The sequence below is a fragment of the Armigeres subalbatus genome, chromosome 3 (assembly GCF_024139115.2).
Source record: "Armigeres subalbatus isolate Guangzhou_Male chromosome 3, GZ_Asu_2, whole genome shotgun sequence".
Lineage (NCBI taxonomy): Eukaryota > Metazoa > Arthropoda > Insecta > Diptera > Culicidae > Armigeres > Armigeres subalbatus.
Genome location: NC_085141.1, coordinates 22571124 through 22598778, shown reverse-complemented (window position 1 = coordinate 22598778; position 27655 = coordinate 22571124). Strand labels below are relative to the sequence as shown.

At 40.4% G+C, this 27655-nt stretch overlaps 1 protein-coding gene and 1 long non-coding RNA gene across 2 annotated transcripts in view; both read left to right on the top strand.

Moving 5' to 3' along the window:
• The window catches only part of LOC134226830 (activating transcription factor 3-like), a 59181-nt gene that overhangs the window by 4835 nt on the left and 26691 nt on the right, over positions 1–27655 (top strand). The gene's annotated exons all lie outside the window — the stretch shown is intronic.
• LOC134226831 (uncharacterized) lies at positions 10566–11218 on the top strand. Its single transcript, XR_009983566.1, has 3 exons — positions 10566–10733; positions 10791–10859; positions 10937–11218. It is a non-coding gene; the product is annotated as an uncharacterized LOC134226831 (long non-coding RNA).

Here is a 27655-nt window from a genome sequence, read left to right as displayed (position 1 = left end):
GGAGGGTTTTGTTCAGAAACGAACAATTCTGTGTAACTTTCAACTCCCAGGACCGATTTCAACCAAATTTGGTACAGACATTCTCTATCCTCAGAGGAAGTTAACAAAGGGGTGGGATGGTCATGTAGAAAAGGGGGAGGGGTGGTGGGAGGGGTTTTGTTCAGAAAACGAACAATTCTGTGTAACTTTCAACTCCCAGGACCGATTTCAACCAAATTTGGTACAGACATTCTCTATCCTCAGAGGAAGTTAACAAAGGGGTGGGATGGTCATGTAGAAAAGGGGAGGGTGGTGGGAGGGGTTTTGTTCAGAAAACGAACAATTCTGTGTAACTTTCAACTCCCAGGACCGATTTCAACCAAATTTTGTACACATATTCACTACGAGGAGGTAATCATATGGGAGGGATTTGGGAAAGGGGAGGGGTCTGGAGGGAGGGTTTGTTTAGAAAACAGGCAATTCAAAGTAAATCATGAACCCCTGTACCGATTTCAACCAAATTTGGTACACATTCTACATCATAAGGAAAAGATAACAAAGGGGATGGGATGGTCATTGGAAAAAAGGGAGGGTATAGGGGAGGTGTTGTCTTTGGAAAACGAGCAACCCAGTGTAACTCCCAACCCCAGGACCGATTTCAATCAAATTTTGTACACATATTCACTATGAGGAGCCGATCGTACGGGAGGAAATTTGGATAAGGGGTAGGGGTCTGAAGGGAGGGTATTGTTCAGAAAACGGGCAATTTAGTGTAACTTCTGAACCCCTGTACCGATTTCAACCAAATTTGGTACACACATTTTCTATCCCTAGGAGAAGATAACAAAGGGGGTGAAATGGCCGTTGAGAAAAGAGGAAGGGTAAAGGGAAAGCGGTTGTCTTTAGAAAACGGGCAATTCAGTGTAACTCCTGACCCCAGGACCAATTCTAAGCAGATTAAATGATTAAATCATTCAACTCTATGATTAAAGATTATGATTAATGAATTATAATTTTTGAAAATGATGACTGATAATGATTAATGATTAAATTCATTTTTGACAATAATTAACGATTATGAATAATAGATGAAAAAACCGTTGGATTATGATTAACGATTACCGATCGTGATTAAATGTTGACACACTATGTGTATGGTTAATGATTAACGATCGATATGATTAATGATTGATGATTATGAATGATCAAATTGCATAGTGATCCATAATCGAGTAACCTTTATTCCAAATTTTAAAAGGTATGATAATTATATGATAATGATTCAAGATTAATAAATAAAAGCAAGGTATGCAATGATCCAATGTTCCAGCATAACTTCTGTAACACTTGGCCGATCTTAACCAAATTTTGAAAACACATTCTTTTCTTAAGAAGGCGAAGATGACAGGGATCGATCAACTCAACACTTCATCGAAATCATGGTTTGCCCAGAGAAAAGCAATGATTAAAGTGTTTCCTTCTGGACGGTAAATGTGATCATTTCTTTAAAATAGACGTTTTTCCGGAATAAGGCATCGGTGTATGTTTTTCCTTCTTTAGAAATAGACGTTTGCCCGGAATAAAGCGATTTTGGGTTTGATCCCATTTTCAAAATCAGTCAATGTTTTCAAATGTAATCTACCTTCTTTTAATCAAATGATGAAATATCAATAAGAAAACACAATTATCCTTTTGACCTATTCCAATTCCGATGGTGAAAAAAACTGCGAATTAAACTGGCAACTCCGAGCAAGGCCGGGTACATAAAGCTAGTTAAATATATTATTCAAAATTGATTAATTCCTTCTGGACTAAACATCTCCAGGACTCCAAACAAACTTTCGTTTCAGATTGCAAAACCACATTCTAGTTCTATTTTTTCCAAAAACTCTTTAGTCCCAATCTTAAGGAACAACAAAATTCAGTTAATTTTTGGTTGCATCTTGAAGCGCGGTCCGCAAAAGATACGGGCTTGGTAGTCATATGGCTACTGCTACTGCCTCACACGTAGGAGGTCGTAGGTTCAATCCCAGGTCTGTTCCATTCTCCTACTTTGTGTCTTTCTCTATATTTCTCATGTTCCAGCAATCGCTGGAACTGGAAATGGACCTTCATACCATTTCCATTTCTATGCTTATACTATCAACTTGACTATTCTTGTAGTAACTGCTAGAATTGGAAATGAACGAAAAAACTCGTTTCCTACATCCAATAATAAAATCTATCAGTTGCTTTCTTCTATCTGTCACATTAGCAACTCGTTAACCAAGACGAACCTATGCCCCTCGAACCTAATCCAAAAATTCCAACAAATTCCGCATAAGGCAAGTGCAGAGGTATATTCGGCTGGCAGTGGGTGAGTGATTGCGTAATAATTTCCTCCCCCTTCCCTACATTGACGTGCATTCTGACGTGGCAGGCGCCAGTGTGACCTAACAAATGAGATCACCAGTACGTGTACATTGAAGATGAGTGCTAGTCCCAAGCAAACTGATCAAGCTGATCTAATCATAATGGAGTAGCGCAACTACAGGCAGTCAATCAAATTCAAGCATCTTGAAGCGCGGTCCGCGAAAAAATAGTTTTTTTTTCAAAACCGATCAATTCCTTCTGGACCAAACATCTTCAGACTCCAATCAAACTTTCGAAATACAGAGTCGCGTTCCAATTCTTCTCAAACATTTCTCCCCTACCGATCATAAGGGACCACAAACTAGTTTTTGGTTGCATCTTGAAGCGCGGTCCGGGAAAGAAAAAAGGATTTTTTTTAGCTGACCAATTCCTTCTGGACCAAACATCTCCAGGGCTCCATCTTCTTCTTCTTCTTATTGGCATTACATCCCCACACTGGGACAGAGCCGCCTCGCTGCTTGGTGTTCATTAAGCACTTTCCACAGTTATTAACTGCGAGAGTTCTAAGCCAAGTTACCATTTTTGCATTCGTATATCATGAGGCTAACGGCTAAGGAGGGACCCAGGACTCCATACAAACATTGATTTTGGATTGTAAACCCCTGTTCCAACGCGGCTTTTCAATCCAAGTTTGTAAGAAGCTCTGGGAATGGTCAGTCTTAAAGAAATTGATCGGTTTCAAAAATTTCACGAATTACTTCACTAGCTTGTACTTCAAGATGCAATAAAAAATTAATCAAAGTGCTTGGGGTCCCTAATGAAGAATGTTCGCGATATTGAAGACGGCCTCTCTGTTGAGGCCAATACACGTGTTTGTAAAATTACAATCATGTGATGGAAATAAATTGGATAGTACTAACTCATCTTATGACAAGTGATTCAATGTGGAATAAGAATCAAATAGATTAGAACCAAACAGATCCTGCTTCAACAGTTCAAAATAGCTGTGCAACCCATGATAGTATGCATGCTGGGAGTAATTGATCTAAAACATCCTTTTATGGCATATTTGTATTCTAAATCATATCTTTTGAACATTATAGCCATGATGCAATGCTAACGGTTTAACCAGATGTAGATGACTATTAGAGTGGGGCGCAGTTGTATGGGAAAACTAAAACTTCGTCCGATCAAGTGAGATCAAGGTTTTTCTGAATCGTTTTGGGACCCCAATCAACTGTGCAAAATATGGGCTCGATTGATTGCGACCTCGCATGCCGCATCGCGTTTCAAGTTTACATGGAGATTAGTATGGGAAAATGTTCTTTCTTACAGTTTTGCTCTTAGCGTCTTCAATTTATCATCAATCACGTGACTCAATACGTGAGCATATAGCCTGGAAGATGCCGAAAGACTTTGCCGAAGAAGGTACGCAGCTGGAAGGTCTACAAAAAATGTTATTACATTTCGAAAATTGATTGTTTAAACCATATGCAAGAAATCAATGTTTCTGCCAGCACTACCGGACAACCTGTAATTGTCAGAGGGCAAAACCCATTTTCCTTCTAGTCGGAATTTTTACTTTGTGAAATCATTCCGAATATCTCCCATTAGCTCCAAAGTCCTATAAAATCAATTATTTTGAAATAACACTCAGTTAAATTATTGCTCCACGTAGTTCGGCAGTGCTGGCAGAATAAATGATTTTTTGCATATGGTTTGAACACTCAATCTTCGAAGCGTTATAACTTTTTTCGTGGACGTTCCAGCAACGTGCCTTCTTCAGCAAAGTTTTTCAGCATACTTTGGGTTATACTTTAACGTAATGTGCCACTTGGTTTACGATGAACTGAAACCTCTAGTAGTAGAAATGCAAAAATATACGTTCTCCCATACTAATTTCCATACAAACTTCAAACGCGATGCGGAAAGCGAGGAAGCAACCAATCGGTCCCAAATTCTACACAGTTGTTCGGGATCCAGAATGGCTTCGAAAAACCATTGATTTGAAAAAATGACCATGACGCCCCACTCTAATGACTATCGACCGACGATGAGAGTTCCAGAACAATTTGAAGTGCCTGGAACAATTGCGTAGGGCAAAACTGAATTGTAAATAATACCCTTGGGCTCTGTGAGCCTGTATGGACAATGGACATAAACAGTTAACTTCGGTTCCATATCAGGTGTAGCTTACCTGGAAGACCAAACAATCTAAACTCCAGGATAATCTGGAAAACCTAGAGCATCTGTTGGACTATTTACTGAAGCATGCCTGCTAAAATTAAACATTGTTTAAAGCTTAATTCTCGAACAAACAGGAAAAAAAACGCCGTTTAAAACTACTTGAAACACATCTCTCTATATATAAAAATGAGTTTTCATTTCCTTTGATGCAATATAACTCACGAACGGTTGGACTGATTTTCAAGATTTTCTCACTTATTAATTCGTTTTGGCATCCGCTGTGTTTGTACATACTAAGAACTGATCAATTTAGGGCCAATTTCTTCACCTCCGCTTAGGCGCTAAACCAGGTTTAAACGTATGGGTAAGCATCGCTTAAGAGTTAAGCGGAGGTGAAGAAATTGGCCCTTAACGAGAAAAGTGGGGCAATTATTCAAATACAACGGTTTCATGAGTTCCAAAGACTGTCATCAAGCTCGGACTGAAATCTATCTAGAGTGCGACGCTTCGATCAACTGAAAATTAAAAATGACAGATCAAGAATAAAACCCGAGCGAGATCGGGCAGGTTCGCCTAGTACAGGTCGGACTCGATTATCCGGAGTACCGATTTTATTTTCACTCCGGATAATCGAATGACTACAAAAAAATCAAATTTGCAATTAAACAACAAAAAACTTATGTTTTATTTTATTTGCAGTGGTGAAGTCACAATTTATTTGAGAAAAACATTGATTCACTTAGCGGAATCAGTGACTTTCTGGTGTACCGTGGAGCATCGAAATCCGTACACTTAAGCACCTTAGTATATAAAAAAGTCATTAGAAAATAGAAATCGAATGTAAATAAAACGTTTGTCATTGCCACAGGCGCATGAAGGCTTCTATTCTTGAAGTGTTTCAGATTTACTCATTAAAAACTACGAAAAACATGATAAAATAATGAATTAAATCTACTACTCCTGACTCGAAATCCGTCCACCGTGGACGGATTTCGAATCAAAGGATCAAAATTCGTACAGCTATTTCTTAAATAAATATTTAAATTGAAACAGTCTGATGGACAAACTACCATTGTAAATAGTTCGATACGCACCTTGAGAAGCGATCCCTTCGATTATCTTCCCGCTTCCCGCTTATCTTATGTAATGATTTGCAATTAGCAAATAAAACACAGTTACTTTTGGTGCAATTATGCTCTACCTGAAAACAAAATGGCGGCACAAACTCCGCGTTTGGTGGGTGGAGATTTGTTTTTGATTTTTCTTGTTTTAATTTCAAAGCCTTCTTTCCAATTCTATATCTTAAAAGCTTACTGTCAAGTATCCGAACAAGATAAGATTAATTATTACTTCATTAATTACCTTTAACCTCCTTTAATTTATTGATATCTTATGAGGTGGACGGATTTCGGTGCTGTACGGGTTTCGGTCCCGCACGGTAATATGGAAAAATAGCATTTTTGCCAAAACTTTTGAGTCCATAGTCCGATTCAGTTAATTTTCAATATGAAATGATAAGACAGGATTCTCATTTGAATGCAACTTGATGGTTGAGAATAGGTGCCAATAAAATAGCTAGACCATTTTTTTTTTTTTTTTTCAAAAAATATTATGATTGCCTTTATTTCTTTTGAGTCCATTGTCCGATCCATAAAATTATCAATACGAAACAATGCTTCAATAGGAAACAGAATTTCCCAATAAATGCAACCAGTTGGAAGCAAATAAGGATAAGCATAAGTACTGCAAAATGGGTTATACACTTCATTATTTTACCGGGATCTCAGCCATTTGTTCACCTTTTACCGAGATTTGCACAGTTTTTATTCTGCTGGGCACATGGCTGTGCGGATTTTGCCGATCACAAAATCGTCTTAGAAGTGAATATATAGCCTTTTCGTTACACCTTGGTGTACGAGAAAGGCAAAAATGTCTAAAATTTTAAATTATCTGAATATTAAAAATTTAAAGATAATTTGGGAGATTTCCTCTGGAAGCTGGAAGGGGTCGCCGTGGTCACAACTAACAATTTGGTTGTGCTGAAGTTGTTAATCACATAAGTGTGGCAATCCATACACAATTTTAAAATAATTGATATAAGAAGTTTGAAGGAGGGTTGGAGGAGAGGGTTGAAAATGGTCGATTTTTGCGTTACGAAATTAATGGATTATAGGGGGATATTCTGCAAGATAAATTCCTTTACAAAACCTCCAATTGTAAGGACATCGGTTCTGATGATGCATTTCTACTTGTTTTACACATGGTCCTCAATGGCAATTGTACTAGAACGAACCGTTTTATCACAACGTCGTTGGGGGAAATATTTCTCTGCCCTTCTATTTTTCGCATTTGTATCAGGTGATGAGCAATTTTTTTTCATGTCTTGTTATGATCGAAAAAACTTTAGGCTTCTTGTCTATCGTCGTTAATATATATTAAGAGCGAATTCTGCCATCCTTGTTATGCACCCAAACCAGAGTGTATGTAATTAAGAGTGGCGACACTGTCAGAATTGGAACAAAATTCATCTGTCATTCTCATACAAAATCGCATTGCAAACGAGCAGGAGCCTGTCAAATGCGACACATGTCGCAACTCTTAATTACACTCTGACCCAAACTATGGCGGTGAGGTTACGCTTTCATGTGTCGAATGAGTGAAGTGAGTGTTTCATCAATTTTGGAACCACATTGGATTGATATAAATAGCAAATCTGAAGATGTTGTCTCAAATGCAACAGCTCAATTGACAATCGATCAAGAAATCACATGGAAGAGAAAAGAGGAAACAGACTTTCATGGAAAAGTACTTGAAGCGAGAAGTTTGTAGACATGTTCTAAAGAAAATAGTTTATTCATGGAATTAAGGTTAATATAAAAAAAAAATCCCTACTTCAGTCCCTACCATTCCAGCTACGTTCATGTTTCTTCATATAATCATATTTTGTATGAGCTATAATACCTATAGTCAAATTTTTAATATACAAAACAGCCCCTTTTCAACCCCGGTTTGAACGATATGTGGTTTTCCCAACAGCTGATGCAACTCGTGGTTCATTCGCCTCCTCCACTTACCATAGATGATACGCAGCACTTTCCTTTCAAAAACTCCCAGTGCGCGTTGGTCCTCCACAAGCATCGTCCAGGTCTCGTGTCCGTAGAGAACTACCGGTCTGATAGATGCGTTTTGTAGATAGTCAGTTTGGTACGGCGGCAAACTCTATTCGATCAAAGCGTTTTGCGAAGTCCAAAGTATGTACGATTTCCTGCCATGATTCGTTTCCGAATTTCTCTGCTGGTATCGTTATCGGAGGTCACCAGTGAGTCCAAGTACATGAATTCTTCAACCACCTCGATTTCGTCACCACCAATGCAAACTCGTGGTGTGTGGCTTACATTGTCCTCTCTTGAGCCTCTTCCAATCATGTACTTCGCCAATCCGTTTAGCTTCGCTTTTCAGTCTCATGTAGGCTTCCTCCATCCTCTCAAAGATGTGTGCCATAATATCAATGTCGTTGGCGAAACCAACTAACTGGACGGACTTCGTGAAAATCGTACCACTCGTGTCAATCCCTGCTCTTCGTATTACTCCCTCCAAAGTGATGTTAAATAACATACACGAAAGACCATCACCTCGCCGTAGCCCTCTGCGCGTTTCGAAGGGACTCGAGAATGCCCCTATAACTCGAACTACGCACATCACCCAATCCCTCGTTGCTTTGATCAACCGTATCAGTTTATCTGGAAATCCGTTTCCGTGCATTAGTTGCCATAGCTGGTCCCGATCGATTGTATCATATACGGCTTTGAAGTCGATAAATAGATGACGTGTAGGCTCTTTGTATTCGCGGAATTTCTGCAATACCTGACGTACGGCGAACACCTGATCTGTGGTAGAGCGTTCACCCATAAATCTCTTGCAATTGATGTTAGTCGGCGGCATAAAATTTGAGAGAGAACCTTGTAGGAGGCGTTCAACAATGTGATTGTGCGGTAGTTGCTACAATCTAGCTTATCGCTCTTTTTGAAGATGGGACACACGGCACCTTCTATCCACTCCTGCGGCAAAACTTCCTCCTCTCAAATATTGGTAATAACCCAGTGCAGCGCTCTAGCGCCTCACCACCGTATTTAAACAGCTCTCCTGGTGGTTGGTAAACTCCAGGGGCTTTGTTGTTCTTTAGCCGGCCGATCTCCTCATCGATTTCCTGAGCCGGAAGTCGCTTGTCCTGCGCGCGTGCTCCTAGGTTCATTACCATACCGCCACCGTTGTTTGCCACATCGCCATTCAGGTGCTCCTCGTAGTACTTCATAGTGCTCACGCTCGTTTGTAAGAAGGTTCCCGTATATGTCCTTACTCATATCGGGCTGTGGTACGTGGTCCTTACGTGAAAGATTTAACTTCTCATACAACACTCGAGCGTTATTAGCGGGGTACAGTTGCTCCGTCTCATCACGGTCTCAATCTTCCTGCTGGCGCTTTTTCCTCCGAAAATCAAGTTTTGTCTGTTTCGCACCCGTTTGTATCGTGCCTGGTTCGCTCTCGTGCGGTGTTGAAGAATCTCGGCCCATGCTGCATTCTTCTCCTCAACTAACTGCTAACATTCGGCGTCATACCAGTCGTTTCTCGTGCCTAGTGCAGCGGCTGCGGTGCTTCCAATGGCGGATCGAATCAAGAAGAAATCAAGAGACGCTGCGCTTAGCTGCTCTTCCGTTGGGAGTGTCACTTCCAGCTGCTGCGCGTAGTCTTGGGCTAGTCTACCGTCTTGTAGCCGCGGTGGACGACTCCGACGCGTGGTGTACACCGTCGAGAGTTTTGAGCGCAGACATACTGCTACGAGGTAGTGGTCGGATTCAATATTCGTACTGCGGTAAGTGCGGACGTTCGTAAATTCGGAGAAGAATTTATCGTCGATTGTAACGAGGTCGATTTGGTTTTCCATTTCTTGATTAGGTGATTTCCATGTGGCAGGGTGATTTCCATGTGGATATTCTTGCAGGGAAAGCAAGTGCTTCGGTCTACCATTCCGCGGGAGACTGCAAAGTTTATGCATCGTTGGCCGTTGTCGTTCGATGCGGTATACAGACTATCCGGTCCGATGACCGATCTATACATTTCCTCCTTTCCTACCTGAGTGTCTGCTCCAGCTGTGCATAGAACGCTTAGCTTTCTCATTGCCGGGTCTCCTTTCGTGTGGGCAGTGCACGTTAATGATGCTATAGTTGAAGAAACGGCCTTTTATCCTCAGCTCGCACATCCTTGCGTTGATTGGCTGCCACCCAATCACGCTTTGGCGCATCTTGCCCATCCTTATGAAGCCGCTTCCCAGCTCGTTGATGGTTCCACAGCTTTGGTAGAAGGTAGCCGCTCGATGCCCGCTCTTCCTGACACTTTCTGTCCTGTCCAGCAGATTTTCTGCAGCGCTACGACGTCGATGTTGCCGGGAAGTAATTCATCGTAGATTATCCTGTCGTAACCTGCGAAGCCTACCGACTTGCAATTCCATGTCCTTCCAATCGTGATCCTTTATTCATCACCTAGGTCGTTGCCAATTGTATCGAGTCGTATTATCTTCTATGTCATTGGTAATGGTTGTTTTTAAAAGCGACTTATTGGGCCTGCGAAAACCTCCTGTTTCATCGGAGGGCCGCCGTGTCAGGTCTGTTTAGCGTCCCACCTAACCCTTGTAACCGTTTGGTTCCAATTTTGCTTGTTGGCTCCACCACAAGTCCCTAATTTTGCCTTCCCCTGAACATGCCCCTGAAAAAAGGAACGGCGATCACTCAACCGCTGTAAACAATACAGTGAGTGAATGTTTGTTCCGCTTTCATGCGTACCCTAAATTGACAGTATTGAATATCAAGCAGTTTGAGTGTGGGTAAAACATCAACACCCCTGTAGCTTTAATGCCTACTCACAGATGGAGCGCAGGTAGAATAGGGTGTGTCGTCAGAATACATATATGTGTAAGTTTCGAAGAAACGGCTTTTCATATAAAAGACGGAGGATTCGATGAGAAACCTTCCTTTCTAACTGTGATTCTCGAACGGAGTCGAAGTGCGCGCGTGTGTAATTTTCGTTTCGAGGTTAGATTTTAGAACCTCTGTTTTGTGAAAGCTTATTGTTTAATGTTGTTCTTTTCTATAGTTCAGGTCCAGTTTGAAAGTCCGATCGTTAAAAGGAAGTGTTAGTAATTTGAGACGATCAAAAAGAGGGTTAGTGTTTGTTAGATTTTGTTAAAACTGTGTATGATTAATGTGTTAAAATTCTAGTCAAGGACGATAGTACAACGAACAAAAAGGTTGTCCACAAAAACACATGTTAAAAACAATAAGAAAAAGGTAAAATGAACAAAACAAAAAGTGGAAAGAATAGGGTTAGAATAGGACGTCACAGGGTATTAATTCTGGGTGCACAGGTCCGTTTAAGGGGCCTTTTTCTTGTGATCTCTTTTCATGTTCGGCAACGGTGGAACCTGGTGGCACGATTAATCTCGGCTACAGTACGGCAGTCGACTTCAGCACGGTAAGCTGGCCGATGGATACAATTCCGGCCATTCTTCGCTCTCGACGCCGCTGTGAGCCCGTTCAACTTCTGCCATTGCAATCCGTCTCACGAAAACGTGAATCCGCCATAATGCCAGGACCACCAAGCTCCGAGTGCGGTGTGCATAACCCCACTCATCGAAGTAAACCCTCCGTCCGGCCTTCCACGAACTTCCGGCCCATGTTTCCCGAATACCACGAACGATACCACGAGGACCAGCCTACCAACTACTGTCTACCATCGAAAGCTTTCGCACCGATCATCGAGACCCCAGATCCGGATCCGGCAAACAAATAGCTAACAGCAAGTATACCCTATGTGACGTCTTTAATAAACATTGTTAATTAGTATGTAGAAAACCATGGTAGTTGATTATTAGGAAGTGCAGCCCTTGAATCGTGAGTCTTTCACAAACTTTGTTTTGTATGCGTCCCCGGGTTCACCAAGGAACCATCATGCCTCGCCTTTCGAGTGATCCAGTGGTAGCAAGACAATTATCTTCCCTCCTGTGTTCTGATTCTTCTTTGTTCTTCAATCGCTCGCAACATCCGTGGGAGGTTAACTTTATTGAACTCCTGCTTCGAGGTAAAGACTGCTGTTTAGAGTGTGTATGAGGTGGAACAGTCGATAAACGACCCTCAGATACCTGATCCGTGAGCTAGCGAGTTTCACCCTAGACCTTGGGCTTGTGCGCTTTGAGCGGCACACGGTCGCTTTGGCGGAGCCTACTTGCGGATTAGACTGGCCCAGATTACTATGGGGAGAAAAAAATGTTGTTGAATTCCACGGGGCACCCCCCAGAATTGTGTCTTTGGGTGAGAAAATCAATCTCTGAAAATTTCAGCTCAATCGCTTGTTGCATAAGCTGGCGCATTTGATTTGAAGTTTGTATGGGGATTTCAGCCAAAATGTATAGTAAATACACATCCGTCACTCATTCGATCTGGAAATTGGTTCTGATTGCTCGATTGACCTCAGAATTGCAAAAACGGCAGTTGGTATGCTACAGAACAATTTCACAGAACAATCCAAGATGATCAAATGAACTTTTATATAATTTTCGGCTGATTTATTAGGAGCTGATTTGTGTATTTTTGGGTTTTTTGATCGAATCGCATCAGCCGAAACCTATATAAAAGTTCATTTAATCATCATACAATGTTCTGTGAAATTGTTCTATAGCATACCAACTGCCGTTTTTGCAATTCTGAGGTCAATCGAGCAACCAGAACCAATTTCCAGATCAAATGAGTGACGGAGGTGTATTTTCCTATACATTTTGGCTGAAATCCCCATACAAACTTCAAATCAAATGCGCCAGCTTATGCAACAAGCGATTGAGCTGAAATTTTCAGAGATTGATTTTCTCACCCAAAGACACAATCCTGGGGGGTGCCCCGTGGAATTAGACAACTTTTGGTTTCCTGGGCCAGTCTATTGCGGATACATGCAGCTTTTTATAGAAGTTTAACAGAGCCCACTATCAAACCCCACCACATCCTAGGCAGGCACCACAACTCGCAGATGGCCTGGAGAGGGATCGTCAAGCCCTTGGACATAATCCCTGCAGCCCTACTGCCTTTAAATCTAAGACGTTTGGTAAATCTTACTCTAAATCTACTAAAAAAAATAGCACTATCCGTTTGATTTTTTAAAAACGAACGCGATATCTAAAAAAAATCGCATGCCATTTGAAGATGCAACTTCAAAGAAAACTAGCAATTCGTTCAAATAGAAGATTTCCTTTTCACCCCATCATCCTCCATCTGGACGTGAAAGAAGCGTCAACATCATTATAGCGAGAGGGTTTCGTTCAAACATTTCCGATTCATTTCGCAGCACCACAAAGTATCAGTTGCATTCAACGAAACGGAAATATAGGCACCAGAATTGCGCGCGGCATCGTTGGAAGATTCTGGCAACGAAACGTATGATGATAATCCGCTACCCGCTGGCGCTGGCTGTTCACATTGTTGTAGGCATAGAGAAGAACCTTCCGCGCTTACCGGACGATAAATTATACCTACCTCTTCTACAGGTGGACCTTTTCAGAACAATATTCATGCAGTATTGTAGTAGCACAAGCCACGGGTTGGAGTGCGGACTTGTGGCAACGGCCCCGACCAGAAAAGGTGGTGGTTTAATTCAATTTAGCTTGATAATAAATTAACCGGGTGACCATATTCGACACCACCACGCGACTATTATAAACGGAAACCATAGGCATGGATGACGAGGGTTTGTGTGTCCCCTTTTTTAGAAGTTGTGTAACCTATTGACATTTGTAGGTGCTTTGAAATTGATTCAGAAGAATTGCATTTTCCAATCTGTCCCCAAAAAATTAGTTCGACCTACGTCTTCCAACTCCTAGTTGAGCCTATGGCAGCTAACAATACGCAAATGAGGGAAGAGTCGCCGAGAGCTTGCTCCGATGGTACTGCGCCTACTATGAGGACAGACAACGCCCGGACAACTCGTTTTTTGATGGATTCGAGTTTGGATTGGAGCGCAGCAACCGTATTGCGAAACAGAAATAATAATAGTAATGGACATTAGGTTTTAAAGGTGAATGTACAACACGCGCGGGCTGTATTCTCAGGCCCACAGCTCCCATATCCGGCCCAGCGGCGGTGTGCATGCGGGTCTATTGTTGCGGTGAGAAGCTATAAAACGGTGGCGACATCATGACGCGCAGTTCGGCGGACTGGTTGGGCGACAGTTTTGTGTGTTCTGATTTCGTGCAACAACCGAGCAGGAATCAAATCGTGGAAATTCACCCTCCCCACCAGGTGCTTCGGTATCTGGTGCCGCATGGACACGGGCAAAATGCATGTCATGGTCAGTTAAACAGTCCATGGTCGTCAGAAAGAACAAGGCACGTGTATAACGTGCGGAGGTTTTTATCAATCAAGCCGATGTTGGCGCCTAAAAATGTCCGATTTTAGATGGAGATAAGTGGGGAACATGAAGTGTATATGAAGGCTATAATTACTCTTTCTTTGAATTGAAGCAGTTTTTTGCGTAGGACAATCATGTAGATAGGAAATAATTCTGAAAAGAGTTTATAAACTGCATGCAGGTTGTAAAATGAATAAAAGTCCTGTGTTTTAATTCGTATGGTATTTTTACATAACATAGGAAATGTCGTAATACTTTTGGCAAGGGTCCTGCTAAATCGCACCAAATGCTTTATGTATTGACAGTCTTGTGATGTTTTGGCGTATAGTTTAGATTAGCAAAACCGCGACCATTTTGATTAAAAATAAAGGGATGTGTTTCCATTTCCAACTCACTGGTCCCAAATCCATCTCACCTCGAAAGAAATAATGCACCAATTTCATCTGTTCCTTAACATGTATGTGTATATGCTCACAGCTGAAAAAAAAAAACACAACAAATCAAACTGATTTAGTTCTTTGATTTTGATAGAATGAATATGGCAACTATGAGACGAAGAACCGTAACAGTTATCCTACAATCGATACCTTTCCTTGAGTCGAAGATTTTCTCAATCCCTTTCAATTCACAGACTTAATGTGGCCAGACGTCCCGCATTTCACGGGAAACTGCATTTTTTAAATTCGTTTTACAAATGTATTACAAATATTTTTCCAATTTTTTTTTGGCCAAAATCTATGCGAAATGCACCTTTGCAGAATCCATTTTCTAGCCAGTGACGCAAACCAGATAGGCGTCCCGCATTTCGCAGGACGTTTGCTGGTCACATTACACATACTATTTCGTTTTTTAAAAGGGCTGGTAGCGGTCAATGCTGCACGGTGTAAAAAAATGGATTATTATCGAAGTTTCATGTACCTCTTTTTTTTTACAGTAAGTTAGGCAAGGTCATTAGAAATGAGGTACGGGGTGTTTTAAAATATTTCATCGGCGATTTTTTGAAAAAGTGATTTTTATTGTTTTCTTCTCTAATATACCGTACAAAAAGTCAATTGATAACCCAATAAAGGATCAATCGTTGTAATTAATCCTCAAAATTGAAAATGTACACATTTGTAGACTTTTTTGAGTAGAAAATCTATCTTGAAATAGATCTAAATATTTGAAAAATATCAATTTCTGTAATTCAAGCCTTCCTAAACTGTGTTTTTATTTTTTTTTTAGTTATTTTCATTTTTTTTTAGAGATTATCATCTTTTTCCAGCCCAAATATGGTTCTCTATTGAATGCACATTTCTTTCATCCGACATTCGCACTATGAGACCAGCCCATCGTCAGTCTGCTATAATTTAAAAGGTTCATATTGTCCTCTAGATACAGTGTCTCATCATTTGTGTGGTATATACCATGTACAATAACCTTACCGAATATTGTTCGAAGCACATTTTGCTTGAAAACCCCAAAACCTTACTGGCCTGCTTTTTATAATTACCACGCTTCATGATAGAAATAAATTATTGGATGGAGTTATATCGAACAAACACATTTGATTGATTCCATATTTGTGTGGGTCATTCATACTTTTATGAGCATTAATCTGGTAAGCTGTAAAAAACCCTTTTTGCCCCAAGTAATAATTATGATTTTATAATGTTCTTGAAGATGGCGATTTACTCTTTATGTGTGCTATGAAACCGTTATACATAAGTAGCTACAACAATGTTACTAGGGATCATTATCCCATTTTACAAGCATTCCAATGGGAACTATTTCTTCAACGCTTCCAATCATCTCCTGTACATCCTCTTATTTTCTCCACCACTACTCTGCGATCGTTTCATAAGTAGCTTAATTTCATCTGCAAAACCTAGGAGCATATGCTTAAGCTCTACCAAGATGAAGTACATGGTTACATGCAGAGACAGAGATAAGCTTAGTATTGTTTGTGCTAAGAAAGTAAAGGGGATATGTTTGAAGATGTATAAACAAAATTAACCTTTGAAATGCTAACAAACACTACCAATGCTGTAAACACTGGCAATGACGTTTCCTGTGGAGAATGTCTGCTTTAAATAGGGTTATGTCTGCTTTGAATGGCGTACATAACCAGTTTTAAGACTAAGTTAGGTCTCGTACAATACAGGTGAAGAAAAATAATTCAGATGGAAACGAAATTCGCTTTTTATAATTTCTCAATTCTTCGGGTGGGCAATTACGGACATGAAACGTGCTCGGTAAGAGGCCAAAAAAAGACATGTGGCTCATACGCATGAATTACAATCAAAATCCATCATCAAAGGAGAAAACATTTTGAATATCATAAAATACGGCGCACTCCAGTGGGCAGGTCATCTGATAAAAATGTCATCATATTCATCAGAGAACAATATAGATGCCAGAGATAGATTATTGTATAATAAAAACACTAACACTAAGACTAAAAACACTAAAAATACTTTAAGAACGCTTGAACTTTAAAAATGTTTTTCAATATTTTATACTCGTGTCAAGATAGGTTAACTATATAGATACGAGAAAGGCAAAAAGGCTTCAAATGTGTATATAATCATTTTTGAGGGTAATTTACAATGATTGGTCCAATTTTGGGTTATCAATTGACTTTTTGTACGGTATATTAGAGAAGAAAACAATAAAAATAACTTTTTTCAAAAAATCGCCGAAACATCCCGTACCTCATTTCTAATGACCTTGCCTAACTTTCTGTGAAAAAAAATCAGAGGTACATGAAACTTCGATAATAATCCATTTTTTACACCGTGTGCTGCTCAAAATAGTGACTTTAATGACCAACACTGGCGAAAAAACGGATCAAATAGTAACTTTCAACTACAGAAAGAGTGACTTTTCATTTCATTTGCAGTGACGAAGTTAATAAATAAAGCCAATGCGAATAATTTTTAAAAATTATGTCTCCCTCTAATATCTTTTGGTCGAAAATTCCAATTTGAAGAGGCAATAAATTCCGCAAAAAATATGAATTGCCAAAACGTTATTCAACAAATCCGATGAAAAGAAAATTGTGTGCTTATTTGGTGGAATGTTTTCACTTGTTATGAATTATTTAATTCCGTTACTTTGCATTCTTTACAACTATACGTATTTCGACCTGAACAGTAATGACGTCTTTAGTCGAGTCGAAATCTGATGAGTTTGTTTTTATTTTATTCTTTTTTATATTATTTTTTGTATTTTCCGCCCCTTTCACCACTGGAAAAACACAATTCGAGGAAAGGGGCCGTACACTAATTACGTAAACAAATTTTCTGGGTTTTCAACACCCCCTCCCCTCATGTAAGATTTTTCTCATACAAATATTTTTTTATTTATAAGGAGCTTAAGAAAATGGGAAACACTTTCCAATAGATTCCAAGCATGATGGGTATCATTTATTTATTTTATTCTTTCATACTAAGGCCCAGCTCGGTTCATGGCTGCACGTCGCCGTAAATCGTCCTCCAGGTGGTCGATCCACCTGCCTCGCTGTGCACCTCACCTTCTTGTGCCCGTCAGAACAGGTTCCCAGAGGAGTTGAGAAAGGTCATAAGCATTTTGGATGGAACCCCAGCAATAAGGGTATCAATCTTTTTGAAATGATCTAAGGGTCTTGTTTCTCATCTATTTTTTTTTTCTCTGTCTTACCACTCATTGATCTCTGTGACCTCAGTCGTCTTCCGGAAGTTCTGGAACACCCGGAGAACTGGTCGATTCTTCCAATTTGCCCCAGTAAGATGCGACTATTTTTAATCACTCACTCATTGACCCCAGGTGGCAACTAACAGGTCCTCCGGGATGACATCCGGAACAGTGTTCATTTTTTGAATAGAAATATGAGGGCAAAATCATTTTCAAGGACTACCCATTGATCCCTTAAGACCAGCAAGTGGTCATCCGGAAGCTCCGGATCATCCAAAGAAGTTGCCATTTCCGATAATTTTTCTATGACTTTTAAGATTTTTTTAGCAAAATCAATACTCATTTACTTCGATTCCAGCCCCTTCACCAAATCCTTGTCAGTCGCCGGAGGTGCAGCCCAAACGGTGGCGTTTTGGGGTACGCGTCTCACCGACACGGCTGCCCGATGACGACTGACAAAATTGTTCTTCTCGGAGGCATTCCTCCAACGTTACCCGGATAAATGGAAACCGAACAATGCAACGAGCAATTGGATACACCATATGGACGAATGGACATAATGGATTCACGATGAGATGGACCCGTGAAACATACTCCTTCGACGTCCTAACGTCCCTAACTAGCTCACCTCGTTTGGGGTTCTCAGGGCCGGCTTGAACCTGCTTAGGGGACACACAGACAAAGGTACATCAGAGGACAACACAGAGTCAAGGAAATCCCATGTTAGCTGGTAGGTCGTTCTGGTGTCCATTTCGGGCGGTGTACGATCCTGGGAGCAGCGGAGTGATGGGCTTGAAAATAGCGCCCGAGGACGGGGCCTCGGTAGGACAGGATCTGACTTGATTCGACACTGGAACAGACTTGTCGGCGGTCACTGCCCGGATGACTGTGGAGACGAAACTACGGATCTCGAAGCGTCCGAGGACGGGGCCTCGGTAGGGCAGCATCTGACTTGGTTCGACACTGGAACAAACGTGTCGGCGGTCACTGCCGGGATGAATGTGGAGACGAAACTACGGATCTTGAAGCGATTTCATGCACCGGGAAATTCCGCTTGGCGCTTCGGTCCTGAGGTGTACTTGATGTTGGCCTTGGATTGGACGGATGGTAGCTCTCAGGTCGGTGGGGGCTAGAGGCACTAGGTTGGGTCCGTCGGTAGAGTATGGCATGAATCGGACCCACACTGATGGCCGGGTGCTGGCCCCAATCGAATAGAAAAGGCTGTCAGCAGTTCTCTGACCGGCTCGGGGCAGCAGTTAGTCGGCTTTTGAATAAGCCAGCTCCGGGTTGTTCGATGGCGAACGGAAACGACTAGCATGCGGAAATCGGGACCCTGGCGGCAACCGTAATCACCGCAAAGGGCTAGGGACACGTGCACACTGGTTCAGAAGCCCCCAAAACGTGCGTTTTTTAGTTTTCGACCTGAAAACTACATTTTAGAGTCATGATGTCTTCAGAAGAGTTGAAGGATGTTACTTGGGCTTTCTTTTGATAAGAAAATATCAATGATCTATCCACCTTGAAGGGCGGTATGAAATACAAAATTTACGCTGATGTACAAAAGCAGTGGTTGTTCTCTGCAATGTTATAAAGAATGTGAATTGAAACATCTTTTCTGAAGACACAATATTGGACAAACGGTTTTGTAAGGAATTAGAGCACGTTTTGTATGAATGACCCCCAAAAATCATATTTTGAGCATAACTTTTTTGGAAATGATTTAAGCACTATGGTTTATTCTAGAAAGTTGTGCATAATGAAAAAAGAACATGTTTGTCTAGAAGACTACTTTCATCTATCTTGAAACCTGTCAAAGTTATTAAGGAATCTTTAGAAAAAATAGTCAATTTTCACACCAACACACCATGAAAAGCGGCAAGAGGCGGCAAGCCAAACAGTCACCATCTGAAAGATTCGGTTTTAAGCTACCGAATGCACAATGTTTTGTTTTGTTCCGTCGTGTTCAACTATTGTTTTGAATCAATTTAAAAATTCCTTAATGTACGTTTTTCAGTACAACTGTTATGTAAACAATTAAAAAGTGTCTAACATGATTGGATTGGTTGGATGTGAAAATTGACTATTTTTCTAAAGATTCCGTAATAACTTTGACAGGTTTCAAGACAGTTCAAAGTAGTCTTCTAGACAAACATGTTTTTTGTCATTATGCACAACTTTCTAGAATAAACCATAGTGCTTAAATCATTTCCAAAAAAGTTATGCTCAAATATGATTTTGGGGGTCATTCTATACAAAACGTGCTCTAATTCCTTACAAAACCGTTTGTCCAATATTGTGTCTTCAGAAAAGATGTTCCAATTCACATTCTTTATAACATTGCAGAGAACAACCACTGCTTTTGTACATCTGCGTAAATTTTGTATTTCATACCGCCCTTCAAGGTGGATAGATCATTGATATTTTCTTATCAAAAGAAAGCCCAAGAAACATCCTTCAACTCTTCTGAAGACATCATGACTCTAAAATGTAGTTTTCAGGTCGAAAACTAAAAAACGCACGTTTTGGGGGCTTCTGAACCAGTGTGACGTGGTAGCTGGTTTGTAAAAAGAACCTCGTTATCCACACCTGCAATGTCGGACGGAGGAATTTGGGCTAATCGATCACGGTCTACTGACTTAGACTTCTCCGGAATCACGACCACTCTTATAACCGAGCTCTTTACCGGCATTCACTTTTTCAACTATCGCTTTTTCTTCACCTCTTTTCTTGCGACCGTACTCATCAGCGTCTTCCAAAAAACTCCCCGTTTTCTCGTTCCTCAACCCTTTTTCTCTTTCTCTCTCTTCTTCCTTCTTTCGCCCCGGAACTTCCTTCAACGCCTTTTTACTCGCCTCTTCGCTCGTATCTACACTTTCAAGGTGGAATACGCAAAAAGTTGGCAATATACCTGCGACTTCCACCTTTGGGGACCTCATGCATAGTCTCACAATGGTATTTCTTTTAATCAAAATTAGGGTATGTTAGTTGACTCCTTGTTAACGTATTCGGTAACACCCGGCAATGATAACGATAATGAACATCTAAAAATAGATTCTGTGTGAATTCTGTATAGCAGAGTACCATAGTAGATCACTGCACAGCAGTGGTTAAGAAACACAGAGTACCTACCAAATTAAGTACGGAAAAAAAATACTCATTTCGGATGGCCACTAAATGATTTTTCGAAAGTTCTGTAACATTCGGAGAAATGATCAGTTGAACAAGTTCGTCGTTTAAGGCTGTGATTTTTATAAATCGATTGTTGACGTAATGTGAGAGCAAAATCAATGCATAGAACAACACTCATCGACTTCGGATGGCCAATAAGTGGCCCTCCAGAAGTTTTAGAACATCCGGAGAAGTGGGAAAATGTGAAATTCCGTCCTAGAAAACCACGACTTCAAAGATCTCTTATTGTAGCATTGTAAGAACAATATCATTGCAAGGACCACAAATTGAACCCGAATGGACATCAACTGCTGTGACTTTTTATACACCATTTACTCTAGCAACGTGAGAGCCAAATTCCACTAAGTGGTCCTCCAGGAACTCCGAAACATCCAGAGTAAAGGACAAATTTTGAAATTCGTCCTCAAAAAGTAGCGACTGGTTCACAAAACAATTTTTGTATCAAAATGAGAGCAACACTAAGTAGTGCTTCAGAAACTCTGGAACATCTGTAAATGTAACCAATTCTAGAAATTCGCCCTAGCAAGTTGCGACTATTTTTTAACGTACTACAAGGTTATAAATAAAATATTGAAATAGGAACGAAGAAACTGATTAGACAAGCCAGTTTCTCCATTGAGTGAAGGGGAGGAACTTCCAGGGGAATTCCTGGTGGAACTTCCGGAGGAATTCCTGGTGAACTTCCGGAGGCATTCCTGGTGGAACTTCCGGAGGAATTCCTGGTGGAACTTTCGGAGGAATTCCTGGTGGGACTTCCGGAAGAATTCCTGGTGGAACTTCCGAAGGAATTCCTGGTGGAATTCCTGGAAGACATCCAGAAGAATCCCTGGAAGACATCCAGAAGAATTCCTGGAAGACATCCAGAAGAATTCCTGGAAGACTTCCAGATTAGTTCCTGAAAGAACTCCCGGAGAAATTCCTGGCGGAACTTCCGGAGGAACTGCTGGATGAACTTCTGGAGGAATTCCTGAAAGAACTCCCAGAGGAATTCCATGAGGAACTTCCGGAGGAATTCCAGGAGGAACTCGCGACCGTGATTTTTACTCGCGAACAAAATACTTTCGTACTCTTTGTCTTTGCTCTGCCCATACTTGCGAACAAAGCAAGCACCAGAAAAATGCAAGCAGTAGCGCGAACCTACTGCTAGCCTATAGCTTTTTTAGTAGGCGAAATTACACTCTTTTCTCACTCGTGAAGCGAGTATTTCCACCACTGGTATACAGTTCTACTCTGGAGCACCACTTAGTGGCTATGTAAGGCCGATGAGTAGTGCATGCATTGATTTTGCTCTCAGAATGCTGAAACAAACGACTCATGAAAAGTCACAGCTGTCTAGGACGAATTTCCGGAATTGATCACTTCTCCGAATGTCCTGATCACTGGTCCCTGGAAATCCGGATTTCCCGGAAATCAAAGTGACCAGCCGGTCCATCCCGATAACAACTTGATAGAAGTTTTTTAAATCGAACGAGCCCAAAATTATGTAGATCGGCTGAAAATTGCCTGAGATATAAGTATTTTAGTTAAGGGTGTTTTTTGTCGGGCACACAACGGTTAAATAGCAGCATAATATGTCAGTCAAACTATGAACAAGTGAAGATGTTCAACTGTTCAGATACAATCAATTTTTTCAGAAATTCAATTTTTGAATAATTTGATCATGGCTATGCCACGCCACATAACAATATATTATAATCTCCTGCATCTGTGAAAACTGTTTCGGTTTCAAGCATTTTCTTAAACAGGTAACAGGACCAACTATGACAAAATTAGAAACACTTGTAAGTAGACCTGTGCGCCGATTTAAAATATATCGGCGACGGCATGGCGGCGTCACGCCGTTGGTAATCGGCAGCGGTGGCGCGGCGGCGTGGGTCGGTGTGAGCTTATTTCAAGCAATAGAAATTTTCCAAAATTCTTCCACAAATTACTCCGTGAATTCCACCAGGAAGTGCTCTGAAAGCTGCTCCAGGAATTCCTCCGTAAGTTCTTCAAAGAATTCCTCTGTAAGTTCTTCCAGAAATATCTCCGGAAGTTCCTCCAGGAGTTCCTAGAGAAGTCCCTCCGGAAGCTCCTCCGAAAGTTCCTCCGGAAGCTCCTCCGAAAATTTCTCCAGGAATTCCTCCAAAAGTTCCTCCAGGAATTCCTCCGGAAGTTCCTCCAGGAATTCCTCCGGAAGTACCTCCAGGAATTCTTCCGGAAGTTCCTCCAGGAATTCGTCCGGAAGCTCCTCCAGGAATTTCTCCGGAAGATCTTCTAGGAATTTCTCCGAAAGTTCTTCCAATAATTCCTCCTGAAGGTATTCCTTCGAAAGCTTCACCAGGAGTTCCTCCGGAAGCTTCTCCAGGAATTTATTCCAAATTTACTTCATGAATTTCTTCAGGAATTTCTCCGGAAGTGCCTCCAGGAATTCTTCCGGTAATTCCTTCAAAAATTCTTCAGGAATTTCTCCGAAAGTTCCTATATGAATGCTTCAGGATGTTTGCTCAGGAAATCTCCGAGAAGTCCTGTAACTTCTTAAATAATTACTCATCGAATTTCCCCAGATTTTTTACGGAGTTCCTCCTAAAACTCCTCTAAGAAAACTTAATAAATTACTTCGCAAACTCTACATAAATAACCAGATATTTCTTCAGAATTCCTTCTGAAACTCACATAAAATTCCACTAAACCCACATCCCGGGTATTCTTCCGGAAAATTGTCCAGGAATTCTTGAAAACTCCTTATAGAAATGAAAATGAAAATCTTACGTGCATCCCTCTGGGAATTCGTACAGAAATGCTTACCCCAAATATCTCGAAGGATCCTCCCGGGAAGTCGTTTATAAATAAAATATTCTAGAAAATATTTCTCCGGATATTAGTTTAGAAATTCTTAAGAACTTCTTCACATCCTCAAAGAATCTCCCCGGCAATTCCCACGGAAATGTCTACATAATTTCCCCAAAAATTCACTAGAAAACCTGACAGGATTTTCCGGGAAATTCCCGTGAAAACTCCTCCGAATTAAAAGAAAATCAGGGTGACCACTCACCCGAATCCAGGAAAACCAGGAAAACCAGAATTTGATAAGCTCACCGTTTTTTCCAAATTTATATAAAATTTATACAGGTTTTGATTCAATTATCCGAGTATCAATTTTTTTCTCCCCCCCGATAAACGAATCACCAGAAAAAAAAAACAAATCTGCCATTTAAAAAAGAAAAGCTTATGTTTTATTTTATTTGCAGTGGTGTAGTAAGAAATTATTTAGGAAAAACCATGCTTAATCCACTTACCGGTATAGGTAACTTTCTGGTATATTATGTAACAGTAATAGTTTTGCTACAATTTTTGAGTCCATAGTTCGATCCAGCCAATTTTCAATATGAAACGATAAGACAAGATTCCCATTTGAATGCCACTTGTTGTTTGAGAATGGATGCCAAAAAATCGCTTGGCTATTTATGGGCTTTTTGTTCAAAAAAAATTGTAATTTGGCCATTATTTATTAATCCAAAGTTTGATCTAGTAAATTTTCAACAGAAACCAATGAACTTGTTGAGTCCATTGCCCGATCCATCAATAAGCTGACAGAAAGGGTGTTTGGGAATCAAACAATAAGGCAATGATTCGCTCATTAAATAACTATTTACAACTCCTTGTAATCTCTACTTGGTGTTTCCGTTTGTTGCTGAAGATTTTCCCATGCAAATTTATAAGAACTTCCATGTAGCTTTAAAAATATGTCCGGTGGTAACTCAAATTCGCCGTAATTCAGTATATTTTATTAATGCAAATACATTGTCAGTGGTAATGAATTAAAAAAAAAAAGTACAAGAAATTCAAATGAGGTATGATGAGGTAGATGAGATGAGGTATTATGACTTGAAATTGAAAGGATCTTGCAGTGGAAATTCAGGAAAAAAAATCCTAGCTGTTCAGATAAACTTTTCCTGAAAGTTAAAAAACTCAAGAAAATTTGGAAGATTTCTTCTGGAAGGGGTCGCCGTGGTCAAACCATCATTTTGACTTTGCTAATACAGTGTTGACCCGATTTTGTCACTCCCCGATTTTGTCTACCCCCGATTTTGTCTACCCCCGATTTTATCACCTTTTCGACCCGATTTTATCACGTCCCGATTTTGTCACGTTTTCGACCCGATTTTGTCACCCCAAAAAAATTTGTCATTCTTTTTATTTTCGTAAATAATACCACAAATAACATTGATTTTCATGAAATAACTTTCACCGCCTGTAGTTTATTACGAACGACTTTGATTACCTGGGAAATATTCTGTAAGCAATTTCGACAAGAAATAACGGGTACCGATCACGCATTTGGCATTTCCAAGGCATAAAATGATTCATATTTGGCCGTCCAGAAACCACGTGGTCATATAGGGGGGGAGGGGGGGGTTTGGAAAATGACCACGATAAGCCACATGGGGGGAGGGGGGGTGTTGCTCTCGAACCACGTGGTTTTTTTTAACACGAAAATTTTTGGTAATTAACAATAGCGGTGTAAAAAATACAAATCATCAAAATTTAATGATTTAATCATTAAACGCAAAGCGCATCTTAGGGCCGATGCCCACGTAGCGTCTTTTCAACTCAGTGTTAAAAAGAATTTAGCATTAAGCATCGAGAAAACCCGGTAACGCAGCGTCGGTCGCAACGCCGATGCATATCTGAATTATTTGGCCAACTTAGCTTTGGATCCTATTTCCACAAAAAAATAAACGAAAAAAGTAGGTTGCGTTTCAGTCTCAATTTTCACCAAAAAAAAAATTGGGAAAGGAAAATGAAAAATATTTTTTTAAATTCCGCCGCAGATGGTTTTTGGCATCACGCCGCCGACACTTTTGCATCAGCGGACTACAGCTACAATTTTAAAAACTGTTCATGTTTTTACAATAATTCAAGAAAATCTTCAAAAGAATGTCTTGTGGATATTCAGGAAAAATCCAGTAAAAAATTTCCTGTAAAAACTTTAACCTTACTTCATATAATCCTGATAAAGTGCTAGCATTCAGAATGTTTTTGAACAATTCTCTCTGGAAAATTTTGCTTGTAAATTTTGCTACAAATTGGTCATGAAAAAACAAAACATCTCCAGTGTAAATGCTGAAAAATTCCATGTGAATTCTGTCTGAAAGTTCAAAACAGTCTCGTGGGAAATACATATAATTTTCGGTGGAAAAAAATGTTCATATTTTCATATTTTTTGCCTTTCTCGTATACTAAGTATACGGTAAAGGCTATATGATCGCTCCAAAAACAAACTTTTTATAGAAGGCCCGGAGACCCATAGTGTTATATACCAATCGACTCAGTTCGACGAATCGAGGTGATGTCTGTGTGTGTGTGTGTGTGTGTGTGTGTGTGTGTGTGTGTGTGTATGTGTGTGTGTATGTGTGTGTGTGTGTGTGCGCAAAACTACTCAAAAAATGTCACTCATTTTTCGGGCACTTATCCTCAACCGATTTGCTCGCAACAAGTTGCATTCGACGCAGAATCCTGTCCCATTGTTTCCTATTTGAAATTGGTCAGATCGGACTATGGGATCAGAAGTTATGGCCAAAATACAAATTCATACGAAAAAATCGCGTAAAAAATGTCACTCATTTTTCGGGCACTTATCCTCAACCGATTTGCTCGCAACAAGTTGCATTCGACGCAGAATCTTATCCCATTGTTTCCTATTTGAAATTGGTCAGATCGGACTATGGGATCAGAAGTTATGGCCAAAATACAAATTCATACGAAAAAATCGCGTAAAAAATGTCACTCATTTTTCGGGCACTTATCCTTAACCGATTTGCTTGCAACAAGTTGCATTCGACGCAGAATCCTGTCTCATTGTTTCCTATTTGGAATTGGTCAGATCGGACTATGGGATCAGAAGTTATGGCCAAAATACAAATTCATACGAAAAAATCGCGTAAAAAATGTCACTCATTTTTCGGGCACTTATCCTCAACCGATTTGTTTGCAACAAGTTGCATTCGACGCAAAATCCTGTCCCATTGTTTCCTATTTGAAATTGGTCAGATCGGACTATGGCATCAGAAGTTATGGCCAAAATACAAATTCATACGAAAAAATCGCGTAAGAAATGTCACTCATTTTTCGGGAACTTATTCTCAACCGATTTGCTCGCAACAAGTTGCATTCGATGCAGAATCCTGTCCCATTGTTTCCTATTTGGAGTTGGCCAGATCGGACTATGGGATCGAAAGTTATGGCCAAAATACAAATTCATACGAAAAAATCGCGTAAAAAATGTCACTCATTTTTCGGGCACTTATCCTCAACCGATTTGCTCGCAACAAGTTGCATTCGACGTAGAATCCTGTCTCATTGTTTCCCATTTGAAATTGGCCAGATCGAACTATGGGATCGAAAGTTATGGTCAAAATACAAATTCATACGAAAAAACCGCGTAAAAATGTCACTCATTTTTCGGGCTTTTATCTTCAACCGAGTTGCTCGCAACAAGTTGCATTCGACGTAGAATCCTGTCCCATTGTTTCCTATTGAAAATTGGCCATATCGGACTATGGGATCGAAAATTATACCATTTTGCCTTTCTCGTATACTAAGTATACGGTAAAGGCTATATGATCGCTCCAAAAACAAACTTTTTATAGAAGGCCCGGAGACCCATAGTGTTATATACCAATCGACTCAGTTCGACGAATTGAGGTGATGTCTGTGTGTGTGTGTGTGTGTGTGTGTGTGTGTGTGTATGTGTGTGTGTGTGTGTGCGCAAAACTACTAAAAAAATGTCACTCATTTTTCGGGCACTTACCCTTAACCGATTTGCTCGCAACAAGTTGCATTCGACGCAGGATCCTGTCCCATTGTT